The following is a 23834-nucleotide window of genomic DNA, read 5'->3' on the forward strand; positions in this document are numbered from 1 at the left end:
GATATGAGACCAAATCGTTTTTTGGTAGTGTCAGTGTTTTTCTGTTACAGAACTGACTCCCCCATTTGCACCTCACAACTTCCTGTCGTGTCTACCACCTCTCTCTATTGCCCCCTTGTCTTGCTAAGGTCCTCCTCTCGATTCCCTGCAATATGCATCTACATTATTACTTAGTTAATGTACAGATTCCTCATGAAAGAGTGGATAGTCTTACTAACCAGCAACAAGCATCAGAATTTCTGCTGAACTATAATCCAGGAGGCTTTTATTTGGGAGGGTCTGGCATTACATTTACAAGATGCAGCAACATTATATGTAGGGAAGTAGAAACATTCAATTTCTGCCAATGTGTAACTAATGCATCATTTTGTTTCCGATTCCACTGCCACGAAGTAAAAATGTAAAGATTGAAACAGATCATTTAAATCATGGACGTCCCATCAATGTCCAAAGAAATGTACAATGCTGCATTTATTGTGGTCTCTTAACAGCAGACACATTCACAAACGTGTGTGTGTGTGTGTGTGTGTTGTCTAATGAACATTACGGATACTGGAGAAACAAACACACACTTTTCTTTGGAACATGATGCCAACCCACACCTAACATTGCTTTGGCAATGGGCATTCTTGTTGGCCTTATGCTGGACGCACATTCTTCATTTGGCTCCGGGGGTACAGTTCAAAGCAAAATACTTTTGCTACAAGTATCCTGCAAATACGCTTTGAGGAGGTGTAAATGTGGCACTCTTTCCTCAGCGCAGGTGCTAAATAGGCTCCTCCCCTGGGCCATCGTAAATCGTATGTACATCTGGCCAATATATGCCCTTTCCCACAAAAAAACATATTTCAAAAGTGGTAGTTCCCCCGGGCCATGCTACCGACCTCTGAGAACTGGTGCCGTGCCAAACGCCTTTCAATGCATGTCCTTTAGCCCCTTTCAATAGGGTTGTGTTTAGAATTAAAATCACACCGTTCACCAAAGTGCTTACCTCCATATTATGCAAATCTCCAAGCTGCCAAATGCCTTAGAATTATATCATGCTTCAAAGTAGTCTGCTACCCATTCAACAAAGCGGAGAAATCTGGGTGAAGGATGAACCTTAAGGTAGGATTTGACCACAGGCCTTTCTGAACTTGTCCTTACTCACTGGAATTTTGATCACAGGCATTTGGTTCCCAGTTTCGGACTGACCCTTAAAACAAAGAACTTGAAGCTGGTCCCATATCATGATTGACTTTTTCAAGGAGGCAGGCTCTTTAGCCAGCAACACTGGCCATGGCCACAGCTGTACTCTTTGGCCAGGAAATAACCTGGCCATGATTTCAACTATACTCTTTGGCTATGGCATAACCCATTTACACACTTCAGTAGCAACTGACTTATGTATTATGTTAAATAATCTCTGTACACCATGATTTCAGATTAAGACCAGAAATAACTAATGCTTTAAAAAAATGGATAGTACCGGGGCCCAGAGATCTACTTCTGCACAGGATAAATCAGCAGGAAGGCAATCAGGACCAGGACAAATATTAGTCTTTTGTTCCCTAATGGCCTGTTGCACTCCAATTATAGAAAACATTAGGGTCCTCTCAGAGGCAGATTGTAATGGGATCAAAGAAAATCCCAGTGCTGCATTATTATCAGTACCCTTGTACAAGCGGGAAAAATGGTAAACGCAAACATGATGACCATGCTTTCTAAACCAGTTCTATTGGGTCAAAGAGTAACAAGCTCCCAAAATGGCTTCATGTAATTCACAGCGCCTGCCTCAACCAAGTCCTGCCAAGAATTTTCCTCAAGGCTATTTTCTTTTTATAGTTAGCTCTAGCTGTAATTATCGAATATTTCGACATAAGAGGGTTTTTTAAGATAGAGCAGTTTGGTTTAGGCATCAGTGAATTCTCTATTAAACCATCCTTTAATTGCACAATTAGTTAGGACAGATCTCTGGGATTTGTTTTATATATCTGATGATAAGGCATTGAATAGAAAATAAGACTCTGTATGGTATTTCAGAGCCATCTAATAAGGAATTAATTAAGTGGACGTTTGAGAGAACAATGTTTTTCTGCATCACCAATTGATCCAGCATCCCCCATCTCAAAGTTTGTTTTGACGTTGACAGACTAGCCATTGATCAAAAAAAAGGATAGTTGGTATTAATCAAGTTACTGCACCAAATAAAAAACAAGAGTATGATAATCGCTAGAACAAGTCTCAACAACTTAAAACTCCTTTAGTAGATTCCAAAGCTTAACAGGAAAAATAAAATATTCAATACAAGACTGACCCTGTTTTGCCCTAAATGTAAAACTTCTGTGGTCTATCTTTTATTTCAAGCCCATGAATGGAGTGTAGGCCTTAAAATGGTAGCTATGTACATAGTTGAGGCCCTTGAGAACACATTTTGGGGTCCATCATTATGGGTTCTAGAATTCCAGCAGTTTTATCTTCAGTATCAACAAAGAGATTTGAGGGGTGGGGGTCCAATCATTGATTCTCGAATTGAAGTCACCAACCAAGATCAGTGCCACTTAATTAGACTCTGGATGCGACATCAAAATATCTATAATATATTTCAGTTCTAGAAGACAACGGTTCTTATATTGCTTGTGAGGACTATTATAAAAATGAACTCACCATATTTCATTTCAAAAGCCTGTACTAATGTTAAACGTCTGTAGGAAAGTAAATGAGAGATCTATAATTAAGGGGTCACATACACATGTAGACTTTGTTAAAATTGCTTTACCATGAAAACATTGCCCTTGGTTATTTTTTTTGAGTGATATATTGATATCTAGGTAATATAAAAGATACAAAACGAGTTTACTAAACTGCAGTTATTGATCGAGCTATAAATAAACCAAAAACTCTATTTTCTGTATTAAAAGAGATAGCTAATAAAAGACAAGATCTGGTGGCTCACTCCACGAGTTTAAAATGTCAAGACTTTGCAGTTCTTTGTTGAAAAAATATCTCACCTGTCCTGAATGTCTGAATCAAGACTATGAACCCTGGCTGTGATCATGACAGTTTTCCCCCAAAAGGCCCCTCCCAGGGATGGACCCTCCGGTCCTGACTTGGTTGGGTGATTCTGATGACATTTTTCAGTAATTGGGGAGCATGTACATTAGAACTAGGTTCCCAAGTTCTGTCCTTTGGACCAAAACCTTTCCAATCTACTAAATAAAACAGTTTATTCTGGCAATCTTGGAATATAAAATGTCTTTCACTAAGAATTCGGTTCTCCATCTACAATCATGGGCTTGGGAGATTTTTGTAGCCTGGTACCTGGATTCATTGGTTTCAATAAGGAAACGTGAAATACAGGATGAATTTGCATATGAGATGGTAGGGTTAATCTTAATGCTACAGCGTTAATGACAGCTTCCACTGAAAATGTGCCCAGAAATCTGGGCTGAAATTTACCTGGCCCCTCAAGTGCGATGTGTTTGGAAGCTAACCATACCTTATCTCCCACTTGATAATCTGCAGGTTTTCTTCGAATTTGTCAGCAAATTTGTTTTGACTCTCTTTTGCAACAGCTAAATGCCATAAGACTTCCTTCTGTACTTGAGAAATGTGCTCATGAAGATTCTGCACTGCTGGCATCTCTAAAGGGTCTGGTGGATCAAAGGTAGAGGTCTGTGGATGGAAACCATTAAGAATTTAGAAAGGAGTATGCTCTGTAGAAGTGTGCTTGGAATTGTTGCAAGTGTACTCTGCAACCCAGACCACATCCACCCAAGAATAAATAATCTGTTTGGTGGAGAAGACACCGGAAGGTATTGTTCTAAGGTTTGATTTGTAGTCTCAGTTTGACCATCAGTTTGTGGATGGTGACTAGTAGAAAAAACGCACCTCAATTTTAGCCATCTCAGAATTTTCCAGAATTGGTATACAAATCGACTCTCTCTATCAGAGATAACTGCTGATGGAAATCCATGAAGACGTAAAATATTTTCCAGAAATACTTTTTCCAAAACTGATGCCGATGGAAGTCCTTTCAAAGCAATAAAAGGAGTCATTTTGGAGAATAAACCCACCGCTACTAAAATCGTATTATAACCCAAACAAGGGGGTAACTCTTTGATGAAGTCCCTGGATATGGTATGCCATAGTGCAGGTGGAATAGGTAAGGATTGAAGTAGTCCTGCTGGTCTCTGCTTCAAACCTTTGTTTTGGGCGCAAATATCACAAGTTTGGATAAAATCCATGATATCTTTGTGCCAAGTTGGCCGCTAATAATGTCTTTTGATTTTGGCAATTTTCTGCAGGTCTTCGGAATGCTGAGGAAAAATCTTTGGAAGGTGCTGCGGCTGCGAACGTAGACTATGGACTGCAGAGACGCTGTGACAAAAAATATTCTTCTACTGGAAAACTGCAGCAAAGGAAATTTTTTCGGTCTGGTAAGTCTTGTCTGTGGTCTGTGAATATTCTGTTAACTATTAAATGAATTAATATTTCTTTTCTTTAATTCTTCAGGTTCTGTGAACAGAAGCTCTGGTAGCATTACACCGCTGTCAGTGGGGCAAACGCGATGTGCGCGTTCAAGCGGGGGCAGAGCTTTAGTAGCTCTCTATGACAAATGACTAGTTCAATGCTGCTGCTTGTCCATGACCCACTAGGTGGCCATCATATGAGTACTGAAAGGCAATAGAAAACTGTGGTATTTCAATGCTGTGAATGGTGTAGATGCATTATGTGCCAAGCTAACACCCACCTTTGACCCGCTGATCTACGCAATGAGTCCCATCTGGCCTGAGCGTCTGAATCAAGACTATGAACCCTGGCTGTGATCATGACATCCACCCCCAGGAACTGCATCCAAAAGCGATGGCCGTGTCCTGCCCACCTGGATGACAGATCTCTGGAAGACTTGTGGGTGAGACACCTTATGGTTTCTCTCAGTTTTATGAGGGAACAACTTTGATAGTCCACACTCACTAGGGGGGCAGGGTTGTCTTAACGCTAGCAACCATAACCATTAACAGGTGGTGCCCAAGGTATGTCCATGAAGGTATAACAAGATGGAACTGACCCTTCTAAGGGACTGTGCATGGTGAGACCTAGACCATACATATTATGTTGACAAGAGACCAAGCCACAATGAAAGCAAATTAAGGGAACCTTTCATCTGGTATCACCATCAGCTTGCTTATAAGTGGTTCTGGTTTTCAAGAGGTTTTCTGTCCCGTCCACGTCCCAAAAGAGGTACTGCCTCCCCTTCCAAGTCACCCTGAGCTTTGCCGGATAGACCAGACACGCTTTGACCCCGTGTTCCAGGAAGGCTTTCTTTGTGACATTCAGGGACCTTCTTTTCTTGGCGGTGGATGGAGAAAGATCAGGAAAAAGATGGACCATATAGTCTTGAAATTCCACTCTTTTCTTGCCCGCTGCCCCCTTCTGGATCCTGTCTCTGTCACCAGAATCACTCAGGCGCACCAGCGGTGTGGAACCCACCTCTAATGACAGCTGAGCCTATAGCATTCATCGACATATATAAGATCATCTTTCACATCGAGATCAAGCTGCTCAGGGAGCCATGAGGAAACAAAGCCTATCGGGTCATCCCCCTCTACACCCTTGGGAGACTGATAATGAATAGTTGTGAGGGACGCATTGCATTTTCCAGAAGTTCAAGTCTATGTTCCGTCACCCTACTACCTTTCACCACTGACTCAGCTTCATGGCTAATTTTCTACACCAGAGGGAGTGTTTGCCAGCAATGCCTAGCCAGCTCACTGGTGTTCTGTTCCAGTGTGGATGTTCTTGTTTCTAACTCACCCACTTTCTCTGTCAATTTGTCTAGTTCACCTTCCAGCCGAGACATCGACTGCTCTATTCACCCCAGCGCCACCATGACAGGATCCTGGGTTGTAGGCTTTTCCAGGTTGCGTTGCCCGCTAGTGGGTGTGAAAAGGTCAGCATGCAGTACAATGTTATTCTTCTTTCCCTTTCCTGATGCTATTTCTCTCTGCCTCTATCCAACGGCGGATCCCCAGGCTAGTTTCACAGGACAGCCGAGCCCCACCTATCCGCCACAAACCCCTGTCATGGGTTTTGACCCATGTTGAATCAATAGACTGGGTAGATGTGGGGATGAGCTGTCGCCGCCCATTATTCTATCCCAGAACAAACTAAATCAATACACTGGGTGGATGTGGGGATGAGCTATCGCCGCCCACATTCACGCCAGAATAGGAGAACTGCGCAGTTGGCACGAGACCACTCCAAAGATACAACCTTCTTGTGGGGAATTCATTTTCTTAATCCCAAAAATGGTTGCATTACCAGTACTCACCACTATCAGAAAGCCAGCGTTTTAACACCACCAGACTTTTGTGTAAAACTGAACAAATGAAACAAAACCAGACCAAGGAAAGACTTGCTAAGAGGTCGATACAATGTAAAACTATATTCTGAAATGACTTGAAGGAAGTAATTATTTAATGTATATGTAAAAATTGTCCGTTTGATTTGAATGTAGAAAACTGGGAACAAAAAGTGACATTTAGCTGAAACCTGGCTTAATGAAACTGAATTCTGACTGACAACTACCCCCGACAGGAGTTGATACTGGATCAACAGCTGTGTTCCCAGGCCTGGCTGCCAGGCCTGGCTGCATCCTGAGGTCACATGGCCCTGTTGATTAGATTAGGGGTGGAGCAGCTGGGGACTACAGGGAGTTGAACAAAGGCCTGTCCTGGACTCAGGCAAATGTTATATTGGGGGGCCGTAAAGTGGCTTACTCTTAGGGGAAACTGGGAGGGGCAGTGCCTCTGCTAGCAGCTGAGCTTGGGGGAAGTGGATAAACCAGTTATTTCACCCTGTGATGTGGGAAGCCACACCCCTTTTTGACCAGGGCATAATTTTAAAAAGATAGATAACTCAAAGTGCGGACTTGTCAGAATTATATAAGTAATATCATTATTTTTGTGATTTTTCTGTGAACATTTTGAGATGCGTTAGGACCCTGTGGTGTATTCTGGGGGGTTGCTAGCGGAAAATAGGGTCTCACTCCAAATGTCTGCATGTTAAAAATCTGGCACTTCATCAATTAATGTCCATACTCCTTGCGCACATGTGTGTAAATTTGGGTAAATGTCCGATATTGCAAAACCAGTTAAAAAGCGCAAAATGTTGTCATTTTTTAATGCAAGCCCCCAGGAAGATCAGAGGCGGACAAGCATGGACCATAAGGAATATATAATGTGCATATGTAATTTCAACAAATTGTATATCTGGGAAGGATGTATTTGAATCAAATATAGATTTGTGGGCAAACTGACCAGGGGAGGATCCTCTGACCCATAAAACCTACAGCATCACTCTGACTCACATTTCCTTCCCCCAATCATTGGAGAGGGGAGAATTGGGCCAATGACAAGTAGAGAGGGGCAGGCTTAGCTAGGCCCAGGCACACACCCATTTTCAAAACACATAAAAAGAGACTGCTGGGACAGGTAGATACATTCAAATCCAGTTGCTGCAGAGCGTTTTGCCGGACCACACAACATCCAGAAGATACCAGTTCCAGACTGACTCCAGCTACATACTCCAGAACCTAGAACTTATACTTTAGAACCTAAATCAGCGGCCTAAAACTACAAGCTGAGTTCTCTGCAGCAGGCCTCAAATCATTGCAAGCTACTCACAGCCGGGCAAGCTGCTTGAATCCCTTGCCAAGAACTTTTGCCAGGACCAGTGCAGAGATCCAGGAGCCGTGCAGAGACCGCTGTATCCGGACAGACCAGACCAGTGCCAGACCAGACCGTGCAGAGACCGCTGTATCCGGACAGACCAGACCAGAGATCCAGAGTGACCCAGACCGCTGTGAGCAGAACCAGAGAGCTGACCCAGATCACTGTGAAGTGCCGAGACCAGAACCGGAGTCCAGTCCAAAACCTGACCAGATCCGTGGCGAGGCCTATTTCAAATTTATAATGTGAGTACCTAGCAGAACTGTGCAGAACCAATCTCTCTCTTAGTTAAAATAATCTAATCCAAACTATTTTAACCTAAGTAGAACAGCCTCCTAGAAATCGTGTGTCATCTGTCATTTGTAAAGCTGCACAACTGTCACCTGTCAATTCTGAAGCTGCAAGCTGTCACCTGTCATTTTGAGTTTACTTTAAATCCGAAAAACTACCTTTATTTAATCGTCTGTATCTCTGGAACCGTTTGGGCTAGGAACGAAATTCAACTTTCATCTGCTACTCCTTATACTTTTGCCGTAAGCACGATTCACGCACTTGCGAATTTTACCGCGATTTGCGATTTGGTTAAAAATCCAGCCACGTGTAACCATCAGCAGTCATTTCTTTCCTTGCTAAAAATTCGTTTGCCTCTTAATCACCATCTCTGAATCATTGCTAAAGTGAGCCTGAACTCATCCCAAGTATCTCTCACTCACCCTGAACCTCCTAAAGCGAATTAAAAGCATTTTCAGCATATTTTTCATCCATTGCCATCACATTTAAAAAGCATTTTGGGCCTGTGTTTCAAACTCCTACCTGTTTCCTCTAAGCTTGCTGGGGGGAACTTAATTTTCGTATTGTATTTGATTGCATTCCTGAGAACTGTGTGCTCCTCTTTCCATCTACTTCCATGTCTTACATTGCATAGGGGAGGGGGGTGAATTGCCAGAGAAAAAGTGATTATATTATCTTTTGCTAAAATCATCTCAAGTATTTCTGTACTGCATTTTATTCCTCATTGCTTTTCCCTTGAAATCATAAAAGTATTTTTGCTACTTGATCCATCCTATACTAACTCCTCATTGATTATAAAGAAGTGTGCTAGTGTCGGATTACCCATTGTTGATTAACATTATATTTAGAAGGGCGATATCGATTATTAATTTATTATAAAAGCGTGGTATCTATATTTTGTCTTATTTCTCAAATAAACCTTTTAAACTTGCAAAACAGAACTACTTCTTGGCTCAGTGGGGTCAGGGGGATTCTAAGAGAGGGGTGTTATATAGGGGTAGTCATCCAGAACTCATGAACTGGACATAAAGATATATCAATAAGGGTTTCCATTCAGTATCCCAGACTAGGCATTGACTTAGCTGTAGTGTTGAATTGAATCTTCTTACACCCCCTCAGCAGACAGAGGGTGAGAGAGGTATAAAATGTGAGTCTTCACAAGACCAAAGTATTCTGCAATACCCACAGTCACCTCCTCCTTGACCTGACTGATTGTGGCATTCAGTAGCTCTTTGGTGGGGTGCCTAGTAATAAATGCCTGCAGCTCACTGTGATAGTTGTAAAATAGCACTCTGGTCCACATTCCGCTGCACTTCGCTCCGGAGCAGCATCCCCTATCTTTGTTTTAATTAAACAGTCGGATTCCCATGGTCCGCACCAGTTCTGAGTCAGCTGCTAGGCATCCGCCGAGGCAGAACGCCGGCCCCGAACCCCGGGATGGGAACGGAGAGAGGTGACCACCGCAGCTGGGCCGATCGACAGGAAGGGCTCGGCTTGCGTCCAGAGTCGGCGCCGCCCCCGGGGGGAGACGCCTCGTCCAGCCATGGCGCAAGCCCAGCCCTACTTTGCACCCCAGCCCGATGACCCAGCCCTTAGAGCCAATCTTTATCCCGAAGTTACGGATCTGACTTGCTGACTTCCCTTACCTACATGCCAGAGGCTAGTCACCCTGGAGACCTGCTGCGGATATAGGTACGGACCGGCGCAAGATTTACACCATCTTCCCTGGATTTTGAAGGACCAGCGAGAGCTTACTGGACGCCGCTGGAACCGCAATGCTTTCCAAGGCTCAGGCCCCTCTCTCGGGGTGAACCCATTCCAGGGTGCGCTGCCCTTCACAAAGAAAAGAGAACTCTCCCTGGGCTCACGCCGGCTTCTCCGGAATCATTTGTGTTACCGCACCGGATGCCGTGATGGTGCCTATCTCCGCCACTCCGGGTTTAGGGATCTGAACCCGACTCCCTTTCGATCAGCTGAGGGCAATGAAGGCCATCGCCCGTCCCTTCCGAACGGCGTTCGCCCATCTTTTAGGACCGATTGACTCATGTTCAACTGCTGTTCACATGGAACCCTTCCACACTTCGGCCTTCAAAGTTCTCGTTTGAACATTTGCTACTACCACCAAGATCTGCACCTGCGGCTTCTCCACCCGGGCCCTCGCCCCGGGCTTCCGGGCGCATCGCAGCGGCCCTCCTACTTGTCGCGGCTTAGCCCCCGTGGCTCTCAACGCCAGCGACGGCCGGGTTTGGGCCCGACGCTCCAGCGCCATCCATTTTCAGGGCTAGTTGAATTGGCTGGTGAGTTGTTACACACTCCTTAGCAGATTCCGACTTGCATGGCCACCGTCCTGCTGTCTTTATCAACCAACACCTTTTCTGGGGTCTGATGAGCGTCGGCATCGGGCGCCTTAACCCGGCGTTCGGTTCATCCCGCAGCACCAGTTCTGCTTACCAGAAGTGGCCCACTGTGCACTCGCATTCAATGCCCGGCTCCACGCCAGCGAGCCGGGCTTCTTACCCATTTAAAGTTTGAGAATAGGTTGAGATCATTTCGACCCCAAGACCTCTAATCATTCGCTTTACCAGATAAAACAGGGGTTTCCGAGCGCAAGCTATCCTGGGGGAAACTTCGGAGGGAACCAGCTACAAGATGGTTCGATTAGTCTTTTCGGCCCTATACTTAGGTCAGACAACCAATTTGCACATCAGGACTACTACGGACCTCCACCAGAGTTTCCTCTGGCTTCGCCTTGCCCAGGCATAGTTCACCATCTTTCGGGTCCTATCACACAAGCTCATGCTCCACCTCACCGACAGAGTGGGCGAGAGGGGCCAGTGTTGCCCCCGGCGCGACGTGATCCCACCTCAGCCAGCGCCTACCGGCCCTCACCTTCATTGTGCCACAGGGTTTCATTCGGCCCTCCGACTCGCGCACGTGTTAGAATCCTTGGTCCGTGTTTCAAGATGGGTCAGGTGGGTAACCGATATCACCGCAGACCCCTCGTGCCCTTCGTGGGCCTCCCCGCCTGGCGGCGCGATGTGTCGGGGCGCACTGAGGACAGTCAACCACAGTCGACAGTTGCACTGGGAGCAGGGGGCCCCGTACCCCGTTGCCGCCCCGGAAACCCCCGAGAGGGGCCGGGACGGTTGCCGGAGAAGAGCACGGCGGCGGTCAATCTCCCTCGGCCTCGCGGCCATGGCAAAACTGCTGCCAGGGGGCTGTAACACTCTCCGCTGGAGCGGAGAGCCACCTGCCCCCGGGGCCTTCCCAGCGGACCCAGAGCCGGTCACGGTGCACCACTGCAGAGGAAATGCACTGGGCAGGGGCCGGATGTGCCGGGCAGTGGTCCGGCAAGGGGATCCGCCGTTCCGAGCGACCGACCTGCCCGCTGTTTTGAATCCTCTGGGTGGAATCCACGGACCCCACCCGTTTACCTCTCGACAGTTTCCCGCCCTCTTGAACTCTCTTTTCAAAGTTCTTTTCAACTTTCCCCTATGTTACTTATTGGCTATTGGTCTCGTGCCCGTATTTAGCCTTGGATGGAGCTTACCACACGCTTTGGGCTGTATTCCCAAGCAACCCGACTCCGAGAAGGCTGCTACCGGCCTAACACCGTCCGCGGGGTGAGCCTCAATCAGAAGGACTTGGGCCCCCTGTGCGACATCGCAGAGTCAGTCTTCTGTACGCCACATTTCCCGCTTGCTGCCAGACGGGGATTCGACGCTGGGCTCTTCCCTCTTCACTCGCTGTTACTGAGGGAATCCTGGTTATTTTCTTTTCCTCTGCTTAGTAATATGCATAAATTCAGCGGGTCACCGCGTCTGATCTGAGGTCCTAGTCGAGGGAGCAGAAGAGCTCTGTAGGGCAGCGGGCCTCGGGCCAGGGGCTGTACGGGGGTTAGCCCCTAGCCCCGTGTCTCTGGCGTGGCCGATCATGCGCTTTCCCAATCCGTGGCCGAAGCACACGTGGTTGCGAGGCCCTCGCTCTTGGCCCGTCCCACGCCAGCAGCTGTGGGAAGCCACAGACAGCCACACGCGGCACGGCCGGGCACCCGGTATTCCTGAAACCCACGCGCGAGGCAGGGAGATGGGGGAGGCCGGGACAAGCCGGCCACGAGCATGTGCAGCCAGGTCCAGAGAGAACCTGCGACGGTGCTGATCGGGGTCTGACCTTAGGGGGATGTAGGGAACGGGGTCCCTGCAACAGCCCCAGCCATGCCCCAGGGAGGGAATACCGGGGTGATTGATGTTCAAGCGACCTTCAGACAGGCATAGCCCCGGGAGAAATCTGGGGCCGCAAGGTGCGTTCGAAGTGTCGATCATCAATGTGTACTGCAATTCACACTAATTCGCGCAGCTAGCTGCGTTCTTCATTGACGCGCGAGCGAGTAATCCACCGCCAAGAGTCACAGGCAACTTTTGTTTGTTCCAGACGTTGGCCTGAACTTGCCGGTGCAGGAGAGGCCGGGGGTGGCAGCGCCGCCCGTCCCGCCCGCCTTGGACGAGACAGTCCGGCACCCCTTCTACCTTCCCCACTTGGGAGTCGGCCGAGACCATCGGGGGTTTTAAGACAAAATAAACAAAAAAATCCAGGCACTCAGCCCGGGAAGCCTGCCCGGCGCGCGCGTCAGCAGCACAGCGGCAGGGCTCCCCACAGCGACGGAGGCAGGCTGCTCCGCCGCCGGGCCACCCGGCCCAATGCCCGCTCGGCCTACCACCCAGCCTGACCCACTCCGCCGTTCCCCTTTCTGGGAGCCGGACGGAGAGGCAGGCCAGAGTCGGCATGGGCAGGGGCTCAGGTGGGACCGCTAGAGTCTTCAAACTGCAGCCCAGCCACACGGGGCCAAGCTCCAGGTACCTGGTCGAGAGGGAAGATTGCCCGATTGCACCGGCGGGCCTGGCCATCGCCTGCCCGCGGACGTGAGTGGCCGGAACATCAACGCCCGCCAGTCAAGTAAGCCCGGCTGTGCCATGGCTCAGGGCTCACCCGGCGTGCCGGGTCCCTGACCGCCCTGGGGAGGCGTCCCTCGAGAACGGCCAGGCTTCCCTCGGCTCCCGGCTGCTCCCACTCTGGGGCTTCCCTGCCGACCAGGGTGCGCCTGCCCAACGCCCGGTCCACTGGTGGGTCGGGGTGGAGGAGCAAGCCCCTGCCCAGCACGGCGGCTCAGGGGCCGGCTCAGTGAGGAGAGGATGGGGGGCCGCCCGGGGCTCCCTCTCTACGGTTGGGGGGACGTCCCCCAGCAGGCTAAACCAACCCCGCCGGGCATTCCCGTCCATCTGCTGGGTCGCAGACCACCTTTCGGCAGAGGGAATTCCGCTCCCCGGGCTGTGGGTTGTGCACGTCTGGGACACAATCGAGGTCGGGCCGGCGGCTCTCTCTCCGGCTGCTCCGCCGTCAATGATCCTTCCACAGGTTCACCTACGGAAACCTTGTTACGACTTTTACTTCCTCTAGATAGTCAAGCTTGATCATCTTCTCGGCGCTCCGCCAGGGCCGTTGCTGACCCTGGCGGGGCCGATCCGAGGACCTCACGAAACCATCCAATCGTTAGTAGCGACGTGCGGTGTGTACAAAGGGCAGGGACTTAATCAATGCAAGCTCATGACCCACACTTACTGGGAATTCCTCATTCATGGGGAAATAATTGCAATCCCCAATCCCTATCACCAATGGGGGTCAAAGGGTTACCCGCACCTGTGGGCGAAGGGTAAACACACGCTGATCCGTTCAGTGTAGCGTGGGTGCAGCCCCATACATCTAAGGGCATCATAGACCTGTTATTGCTCGATCTCGTGTGGCTGAACGCCACTTGTCCATCAAAGAAATTGAGCACCGACCACTGGGGGTAGCGTAACTAGTTAGCCTGGAGGAGTCTCGTTCGTTATCGGAATTAACCAGACAAATTGCTCCACCATTTAAGAAGGGCCATGCACCGCCACCCACAGAATCGAGAAAGAGCTATCAATCTGTCAATCCTTTCCATGTCCGGGCCGGGTGAGGTTTCCCGTGTTGAGTCAAATCAAGCTGGAGGCTCCACTCCTGGTGGTGCCCTTCCGTCAATTCCTTTAAGTTTCAGCTTTGCAACCATACTCCCCCCAGAACCCAAAGACTTTGGTTTCCCGGAAGTTGCTCGGCGGGTCATGGAAATAACGCTGCCGGATCGCTAGTCGGCATCATTTATGGTCAGAACTACGACGGCATCTGATAGTCTTCGAACCTCCGACTTTCGTTCTTGATTAATGAAAACATTCTTGGCAAATGCTTTTGCTTTGGTTTTTGAGGGTTCTGTTTTTTTGCTCTCCATTTTCCTTAGTTTTTTTTTCCTGATAAGGATTCATGTAACTGGTTGGCCTCCCTTTTACCCAACCTTCCTCTTACCCAAACTGCACTTATCAGACATGCCCTGTCTGCTGCCTTAAACACAGCACTTGCCAATTGCTGGCTGCACTACCACCGTTTACTGCCTTTTTATTTATTTATTTAATTTATTTATTATTATTCATCTGTTTCTCCTCTGCGCCGCACTTTCCACTTTTCCCCCCTTCCATGCACTTTTCACTTTCCCATGCACTTGCGCGTTCTCAATGTCACTGGGCCTAGTAAGATCGTTGTTTTGTTCTCCCCTGTTCCCCTCCCTTGCCTTGTTGCGCTCTGAAACACTTGTGTACGAGCGCGATATAAATAAAGTAACAAATCAACCTTTTGTAACTTTTTGTACTTCTGAGCTTATAGGGGTGGTGGTGAGGTTCAAAGGCTGTTTGCCTGCAGTTGCCTCCAAGCAGCAGAAGAAAAGATAGGTAAAAACAGTATATCAACAACCATGTGCGAAGAAAAAAAAAGAAATCACACACACCTTTGCAGTTTCCAAATTAAAAATCAACTGCGCGTACTTCTCTCCAAGTGCATCTCACAACAGGTTGCGAGCACAGCGTGGGAGTAAGACGCTCGGTCCACAGTTTACCCAGCCGTCCAACATGAACAGTGGCAAATGGCGGTCCCTGCTCTCGCTCCGGCCTCCCGGCACCCTTTTCTGCTTCCACCACCATTGCCAGAGCTATCCGCCGGACTCCCTGACTCAGCAGGCCACCCGGGATTCACTGCTCCGTGGTAGAGTTATCACTTTGTCTAGGTTTCTCACTTACCTTTATCATTGTGGTGATGTTTATTTTGCGTGCCAAGCTTAGGTGTGTATTGTCAATGTATAAGCGAACAACGAGCCAAACAGGTTAGCCCGTTCCATGAAGTACTTGGATGTCCACATGTTCTTTATTGCCAGGTGGTGGTTCAGCTGTAATGATACGTTGTTTAATTTTTCATGGTTTCTAAATACTTTCTAAAAACTTCCAAAATCTGTTGCCACATGTACCCCTCCACCCTCACATGAAAATGTACATAATGTATTTACTGTTTATAATATGTTACCCTCTATCCTCCATGTAAAAATGTATATATCATATGATACCAATAATTTGTAATCTGTAACCTGTAACCAAGTTCTAAGTATTCTTGGTATTCTGTGTGCCCAGCTACCCAAGGGTTTTCTGGCACCCTAAAATAAACTAACAAACAAACAAACTTTCTGTTTCCAAACATAAATGGCTGACGTACGGCCCACTGATTTTATCATATGGAACACTGAAGACATGTGTTGCGGATATATCCAAAATGTAGAATGTGTGCAGTAGGAAGTTTGAAGCCCTGACAGATAAAGAATTCATGCACAGCTAACACTACTGATCATGGAATAGGGCTTTTGTGTAAATCACAGTGTACATCCTCTTCGGTGTATTACCCATACTGCATACTCAATTGTGATGCTATGACCTATGACATTATGTGCACCTGACATTAGAAGACATCATGTGCCCCTCAAAAAATCGGACACTGCGACTTTCACCTGAAGGCCAATTAACATTATGTACAATGCTCTTTGCCATATACAGACATAGCCATGCTTGCGTTCAAAGGCTCCAGCGGGCGAGCATACACCAACCTCTTTCCCCTGTGGTAGGTGTTTGTGAGTAGGGTACTAGGGTATCAGAGGAGAGTATGGTGGACTAACAGGTTGCAGGGGTGGGTTGGTGAACTCCTCCGCCACATCCTTTTTGCATTGCATTGCCTGTTTAACAAAAGAAAATGTTTATTATATTTTAAATATACATTTATTTCCATCTGCTATGTATTTATAGTGCTTTATTTAAAGAATACATTGAAACTTGGAGAATTTATATGTTTTCCAGAGATTGTTATGGAGAAAATGTTCTTCAGTCTCAAGGAAGGTCAGGAGGTGGGCAGGTAAAATAGAATGTTGCAGAATTCCAGTTACCCTTATCTTTAGATATTGCATGGGGATAGGGGGCGCCGCGTGTCGCTTCCTCGGACACTCACAGCTGGGCTCCAAATGACACTCTCACAATCCTCCATGCATCACGTTTACCCAACGTTCCCTGAGCTGCCATTCATCTGCACTCACCAACACTCTACACTAATGCAAGGAGGGCCAGTGATACAAACACACAAATCAACACAAGCACTTCACATTCAAATTGTTGAATGCTGTAATTGGGTATGCTTGGGTTGTCAGTGTGGAAGGTAGTGGGTACGGATGCTCTTGAACAGGGCTACACACATGTGCGAATACATGTGATGGCAAATACAGTCAAAGCCCACATGACAGAAGAACTGTGAACTAGTATACACTTATGACCAAGACAAATGTACAAGGCTTTAACTAAAACGTCTACAACAAATCTGAGAGCATGGAAAGCAATATAAGAGAATGGATGTGCTATTTATGAAGTGTATGGGCATGGTGTGTTGAATTGGAAAGCAATTACATGTTCATTAAGGGTATGGAGTTAAAAGAACATTATGGTGCATTGTGAAGCAAGCCTATGTTTACGACATTACAAGCGTGTGTATTGATAGGGGCATAGGAGTATGTTTAAAGTTTAATATATGACTGATGTAACATCGTTTGAGAGGTGTGTGGTGGCTAGCATGATGTGGCGTGGCATCAGCAATGCGTGTGTATATTCTGAAGTGTGTGTCATTTCATTGGTAGAGTGCTATGAATTAACCTTGAGCATTCACTGCTAAGGCCTTTGTATATTTTTAGTTTGGGCTATTAGATGTTGCTTGCGACACCGATCAGCCAAAACTATTGCATTGGAGTCAAGATAGGGAAGAATGGCATATGATGAGGGATACAGAGGAATGACATATGAGGAGGGACACACAGTCTATAGGTGTTGATTGGTTGTGTCCACCCATTGCCTGCCCATGGCCATGTTAGTCCCTCTGGCCGTTCCCACCCATTCCTGTCTCTGCCGGCCCAAAATATCTCCTCTTGGGAACTCCTTGAGCTTGCTTTAATCAAGCCTTACCATCAGGCTTTGCAGTCAAAGTGCCTGCCAGTTTTTGTTCAAAGCAGTCTTCTCAGAGTTAATGACTTCACTGGAGTTGTAAACATTGTGACATGAAGTCGACGGGTTTCTCAATGTATACAAAAGCAAATACAAAAGCTGAGGAAACAACATGTGTTCAAGTGGTTTGGTCTGTTTTCGTTAAGATGTGTACTGGGTATTGTGGACAAATACACTAACCCATGAACAAAACATGTGTTGGCCTTTTATATCCAAATTGCTGGTACTGAGACATTGCACGCCCAGCCTCTCTTAAGTGCATCACCAACAAAATGACACAACTTTAATAGCCACACAATGCCTAAAGCACTGCACACCTCAGGGACTCGACTAAGACTAGGGAATCATAAGGACAGCAAGCTTCAAGCCACGGGATAAAGGGTTATGTTGTGGAGTGCAAAACAAAGGCATTCTGGTAGTTGTAGTCCTACTGGTGCAACAACGACCCAAAAGTCCAAAGAGCAGAATTCAGTGATTTGCTAAATGCAAGGACAGGATTAGAAGCATGCAGTATTGTAGCCGTTTTTTTCATTCAACCCCTAGATTTCACTGGCGTTCTTAAATAGCCCAATGTCAGGTTGAAGCGATTCTAGTCTGGGATTTTTAGCATACACCACTTTGCATTCTGGGACCAGTAGTCCTGTGCTTCACTCGGGTAAAAGAAAAGAACCGAAGTGATATGAGCTAAAAAGCCAAGACTAGCTAAACATCTCACACGTCACAATAGGCAACTTGAGATCTCTTTTTGAATCGATTCGCACGCCCACACGTGACAATCTGCACAGTTCTGTTAAAAGATGCCTTTTCGGTCCAATTACCTTGCAAGCTCTACGTTTTATCATTGCTTGTATACTAAGTATTACCATGCTCCAAGCTGGGTCAGAAATGGCAGGGCTGCCAAGTGGACACTTTGAGCCAGTTCTGCATTTTCAGACACTACCACTTGTGTTCTGGTACTTGTAGTTCTGTTTTTTTGTTTGGGCTATTAGTTGTCGATTGCAACACCTACACGCAGAAACGATTGCATTGGAGTACAGATAGCGAGGAATGACATATGACATGGCCTGATCCACAGAAGCGTTTTACAATGGCGCAATCCCATCAGAAAACGTACTGTGAATCCGGCTCACAGAGTCTGTAGGTATTGATTGGTTGGTTATGTGCCCACCCATTGCCTGCCCATGGACACGCTAATCCCTATGGCCTTTCCCTCCATTCCTGTCTCTGCCCGCCCAAAACACCTCCACATGGGAACTCTTTGAGCTCTCTTTAATCAAGACTTACCACCAAACATTTCACTTGAAGTGCCTGACAATGTTTTTTCAAAACAGTCTGCTGAGAGTTAATGACTTAATTGGAGTTGTAAAACATGCTACAGGTGTAATACAAATGTCTTACCAGACCTGCCTTCAGTCACATGATGTATAAGTACTCTGTGTGTCCTTCACTGAAGTCCTGTTAAATACAAGCATTGGCAAAGGCACTGAAGTCCTGTTTAAAACAAACCTTGGCAAACCCAACATTTTTGGGTTGTGCATAAGTTTTAAGCTTTTGCCAGGCACTGCGCACCTGCTGCCAACAATGGGTAGTTAATATCACTACGGCGGTGCCTCATAAGTCCCTTTCCCATGCATACACAAAAGCCCACACTGTTTTCACTGCCAATGCTTGTTATTGTATATTTCTAAACTATTTTATTTTATTTATTTATTGGGTATTTATAATGCGCCTATACAGCAAAAAGGTGTTTTAATGTGCATCAATACAAGGGATGGGGAGTTACAGGGAAGAAAAAAACAAAGCAATAAAGTTGCTACTAGGTCTTGAGACATTCGGATCGTGCAAGTGCAGCAACAAGAATGAAGGGGAGAGGGGGAGGAAGGGAAATGTAGGTAGGGGAGGAACATGAAAGAGGTCAAACAATAACGTTCCTACTAGGTTGTGAGACAATTTGGAGCGTGCACGTGCAGTAACAGAAATGAGGGCCGAGGGAAAGTAGGTGAAGTGCAGGTTGGGGATGAACAGGGAAGAAAGACAAACAATAACGGTCCTACTAGGTCGTGAGACGATTCGGAGCCTGCAAGTGCAGTAACAGAAATGAGGGGAGAGGGGAAGGAGGCGAAGTGAAGGTTGGGGATGAACAGGGAAGAAAGACAAACAATAACGTTCCTACTAGGTTGTGAGACAATTTGGAGCCTGCACGTGCAGTAACAGAAATGAGGGGAGAGGGGAAGGAGGCGAAGTGAAGGTTGGGGATGAACAGGGAAGAAAGACAAACAGTAACGTTCCTACTAGGTCGTGAGACGATTCGGAGCGTGCAAGTGCAGACGGTGAGGAAGGAGTCATGCTCAGAGACAAGGGAGGAGAAGGGTACATTAAGTGCAAGTGGACAGGCTCAAACACAGCACAAGTCTGGAAATGAAGAACAACAATTGGAGTGGGGGCACACTTTGGGAAAGCCTCACCTCATGGAACGGGGGCTACATCAAATATGCAGGTACAACTAGGTCAAATGAAATTGAGATACTTTGATGTACAGTGTGGCATTTAGGGTTTAGTACTTTTGGAACAGTCATTTTTTTTTTGTTTGCATTGTTACCTGATGTGGAAGATATTTTTTTTTCTTCTTTTTTACGGAATTGGTAGCTTGTGCTCTAGTAAGTCAAGAGTACTTTATTCTACACAACATCACTAGGTATGCAAACACAATTCATTAATTCATGTACCAAAAAAATGTATGTAATAGATTATACAAAATCCTTGATTAAAAATAGAACATATAAAAACCCAGAACAAGCGAAACAATTGATACCAGTGATCACAAACAATACTTTGATGCCCTGAGTGACGTATTAAAAGTTTGAGTTGACTCAGTAGAATATGTTATGCCGGTCGCTCAAGCACTTGTATTGATGAATGCTTCCCACCCATGATGCATGACCACAGTATGACTGTGATTGGACACTTTAAAATCAGAGTTCGCAATCCTGCAAGTTGTAGGTCAGATGGGGCTCAGGAGACCACATTTTCTATCAGAAATATTGTATCAGCTTAGAAACTTTTTTGCTGGGGCGATTATGTTTTATGTAATGTATGCGGCCATACATTTGTTCATCAAACATTTTCCAATGTATTATGTTGACAGGTGTTGGCAATCATTCATGATTATGGCATACTGTCTGGGCTGAAGAGGTACAGGGCATATATGAGTCGGTGTGGGGGGGGGGGGAGATTGCGATGAGCAGTGCGTCTAGTTTGGAGGTGTGATGGTGATCAGCAGACATTCTGGGCAACGCCACCGGGCCTCCCCAGGCGAGGCTGGGTAACTGTTGTCTCATGGCGGCAGACTCAGGAGAGGGGCAGCAACCCTCCCACAGGGCCAGCTCCCCCTCTTTCAAACTGATAAGGGAGACAGCAGCTCTGGCGCATCAAAGCGCAGGAGGGGTGAGGTAATAATAAAAATACCTCACCCTTCTACAAAGAGAAATGGGTGCCTTGCACAGAGGAGAAGCAGAACACCCAGGCAGGGAAAATACAAAGAGATTCTTCCCCCACCACCAGGGGGCTTAGGCTGTCAGCCGCAAGGCAGGCCTGGGGGCTGGTCCACAGCCCCCAAAGAGGTATTTCAAAGACCCTTCCCTGGGCCTATATAATGAGCTGCTTGCAGCTCAGCAAAATCACAAACTGTTTGTGGACCCTGCACGGGGACCCAAACACCCTAAAGGAAGTTTGCTGTGTACTCAGCGTCTTCCGGCTCTTTTTCTTTTCCACAAACCCTCTCACCCTAGAAAAAGATGAGAAGAACAACGGAAAGGAAGTCAGGACACTGTACGGTGTCCACAACAAGTGTGGGACAAGAAAGGCGGCACGGGCCCGAGGGGGTAACCTCAGGACCCGGTGCCCAAAAGTACTATATTATTAGGTTATGCAATTAATGTTTATGTTCCATAACCATATCTGTAAACAATAAAAACCTACAGCCTTTTATTGCCGACACTTGACCAAATGTTGTGGTGTAACATTTTATGGGGAGGGCAAGGGCTGTAAGGTATGACGCACTCACCCCAACACAACTAATGTAAGTTTGCCTGCATATGGGTTCAGCAGTTATGATAGATCATTTGCAGCAATAGGAGGCATATTGTTAATGCGTTTCGATTAATGTCAATATGTTTTGCAGCTTGGTACACAAAGTCATTCAGTATGGGTTATGGAAGACTCATGGATTCACTTTCTACATGAGTATGTAATACAGACTGGAAGTCGTGCAAACTTGAGGGTGCAGTGGATGGGCATTGCTTGGCATGGCAGCCGGAGTGTTGATTGCAAGACTATCTGTGTAGATGTCAACCACCTGCAAGAGTATGTAGTGCAGAATGGGCCTCATTACGACCTCGGCAGTAACCCTTAAATCTGGCGGTAGCGCTATTACCGCCGGATTTAAGGGTCCGACGAATCAGGGCTTCAGCAGATTTCACCCCAGCTCTGAGCTGGTGTGAAATCCGCCGAGAATTCACGCTAATACCGCCGGCGGGAAATCCGCCGGCGGTATGAGCGCGAAATTTCCCCATTGAGCCCAATGGGGAATGGGGCATTCCCGAATGGGCTCAATGGGGAATGGGGACTTCCAAGTCCGCCCAACTCGTGATCCCGCGCTATTAGCGCCGGGGGCTATGGCGGTCGCGCTAATAGCCCCCGCGCTAATAGCGCCAGCCCTACCGCCGAGGTCGTGATGAGGCCCATTGTAAGGTAGGGTAATCGGCCGGCTCATGGGGAGACTCCCAGTGTATATGGAGATACCAGGATCATGAGCACTGGGCATGTTCCCAGTATCCTATTGGTGTATGTTGGTCGAGAGAACCTTCAGCACATGAGGGTTGTACATTCTGTAAATTGTGTAATTGTGCAATTGTGTAAATTGTGTAACAACTGCTATAACTTGTAAATTCGCAACAAATTCAATGTCATATCACTCATGTAAGATATAACTAAGTGGTTATCGTATAACTTCTTGCAACTGTATCCTCAAGAAACTTATAGCGCCTAGCTGCCTCTGGGCTTTTTTGCGCGATACAAATAACTAACTAAATAAATAAATAAATAAGGGTTCGAATGCATTGTGGATATGCCAAGAATGAATATAGATTTCATGCAGCAGTACTAACAAACATCTGTGTCTCTAGAAGATGGATGGATAACATGTTTTTTTTTTAAATGTAGAATCGACATATCACAACTTTATATCAATAGGTACATTGGCATATGGTACGTTACCAGGGCATGTCCATCATTGAACAATATAACATTTGGACATGCAATGTGCATACCTATTGTGCTTTTTTTATATCAAATGGTGGAATCCAAAGTGTTCTCACAAACACATTGGGCCTCATTACATGGTAGGCGGTAACCATGGCGCTATTTTGCCGCCGGTATTTTACCGTGTCCGCCTTGGTGGGGCGGAATTACCGCCCTACTCCAAGGTGAGCGGGGGCGGTAATTCCCCATTCATCAAGGCTCTTCCCCATTCCCATTTTTGCACCCATAGGGCATAATGGGAATGGGGAAGGTGCTAATTACGGTACCGCAAATTGCGGTACCGTAATTAGCTCTGAGGTCCCTTTGCGGCACCCTACTTTAACGGCTGGTAAAACCAACCGTTTAAATTGGGTTCCGCAAAGGGAACTCGTAGTAAGGCAGTAGGGTTTACCGGTGCCCTTACCGGTACCGGTAAACCCCTACCGCCTACCGTGTAATGAGGCCCATTGTCTGTAGTGAGTGTATACCGTAGGTATTGCCTTTTTTCGGTAAGTAGTATTTAGCCGAGCACAGCGCAGTTGTCTTTGCCGTGCATTCCTCGTGTTATGGCATATGTTGTGTAGGTCTGTATTATATCTATATGAAACTACAACCCTACTGTGCTTGTAAAAAAAACAAAGAAAAATGTAGCGTTTTCCCCATTCCTGTTAGCTATGGACAGGGCGCGTATGTTGGAAGTGCATTGCTTGTGGTAAGGTGTACAGTGCAATAGGTTTAATACATGTATTAAAAATGCGGTTGGCTCCAGTAGGTTGCACAGAGGTTTATTTCAAAGACAAGCTAAGTTCCACTGGCTCAACTGTCAACACAGGTAAGAACTTAAAGAGAGGACAGGAAATAAACAGGAAATTGTGAGAGAGGAGGCGCACGCTCACACGACAGCACGTACAGGATGTGACACAAAGGTAAAGTAAAAGAAATCCTGCCCTTTGGGGGAGGTGGGGGGGGGGGTGTAAGATATAACAGCGCGCATCTCAAAGTATGACTTCACTGAGTATTTAAAAAACAAAGATACGTTTTAACGTCTGACATTCCTTAGAGCAGGGGTCTCCAACCTTTATGTTGGCGTGAGCTACTTTCAGTTGGG

The 23834-nt window shown here is 46.7% G+C and overlaps 1 long non-coding RNA gene and 1 other non-coding gene across 2 annotated transcripts in view; both read right to left on the reverse strand.

The window, feature by feature from the left end:
- The window catches only part of LOC138481488 (uncharacterized), a 129354-nt gene that overhangs the window by 101952 nt on the left and 3568 nt on the right, over window positions 1–23834 (reverse strand). The window lies entirely within an intron of this gene.
- LOC138481910 (5.8S ribosomal RNA) lies at window positions 12258–12410 on the reverse strand. The gene has a single exon (XR_011274497.1). It is a non-coding gene; the product is annotated as a 5.8S ribosomal RNA (ribosomal RNA).

This window comes from Ambystoma mexicanum, chromosome 5p (genome assembly GCF_040938575.1).
Source record: "Ambystoma mexicanum isolate Mex_15411 chromosome 5p, UKY_AmexF1_1, whole genome shotgun sequence".
NCBI lineage: Eukaryota > Metazoa > Chordata > Amphibia > Caudata > Ambystomatidae > Ambystoma > Ambystoma mexicanum.